The following is a 693-nucleotide window of genomic DNA, read 5'->3' as shown; positions in this document are numbered from 1 at the left end:
TCGTAATTTTTTCCGGAAAAAATAAATTTTTCATCATTCTTACATCGTCGTCATCATCATTATTATTTAATCCAATTTATAAATAGAATGTCTTAAAATGTTTTACAGCTTTTTCATGTCCTTCGAGTATTCAAGGTTGTTAGAAAAAAAAAACAACAACAACCAACTTTAAAATTATAATGACTTTAAAGCAGTCGAGCAACTTTTTTTTTTTTTTTTTTCGTGAAATTTTGGTCTTGTGTGTGTGTGTGCGTGTGTGTGTGCGTGTGCGTGTTTATTTTTTCTTCTGCTTTTCTTTCCGAAAAAAAAAGAAGGAAAACGATTTTTTTGTTGTTGTTGTTGAGAGGTGTATGAATAAGTTCACGATGTCGAATCGCACAAAACAATTTAAGAGATAGAGATAGAGAGAGAGAGAGAGATAGAAAAAAATATGGCGACAAACGAACAAACGTACGAATACCTTCGGGTATTTTTTTATTTTTTAAGGTTCAGTCAAAAAAAAAAAAAAAAAATGAAATGAACAAAAAAAAAAAAGAATCAGGTACTCTCGTTGTTGTAGTTTTTTTTCGGTTGGTAATGACTGTAAGAATTTCATTTTACTCGTTGTAAGAAGAATGCGGTCCTTTTTTTTTTTTTTTTTCATTTTTCGTTTTTCGATGATTGTTTTTAACGGACAAAATAATAATGATAATG

The sequence above is a fragment of the Pediculus humanus genome, genomic scaffold, assembly GCF_000006295.1.
Source record: "Pediculus humanus corporis 1103172107540 genomic scaffold, whole genome shotgun sequence".
Taxonomy (NCBI): Eukaryota; Metazoa; Arthropoda; class Insecta; order Psocodea; family Pediculidae; genus Pediculus; species Pediculus humanus.
The sequence above is the reverse complement of the archived record's forward strand: the minus strand, read 5'-3'. Positions refer to the sequence as shown.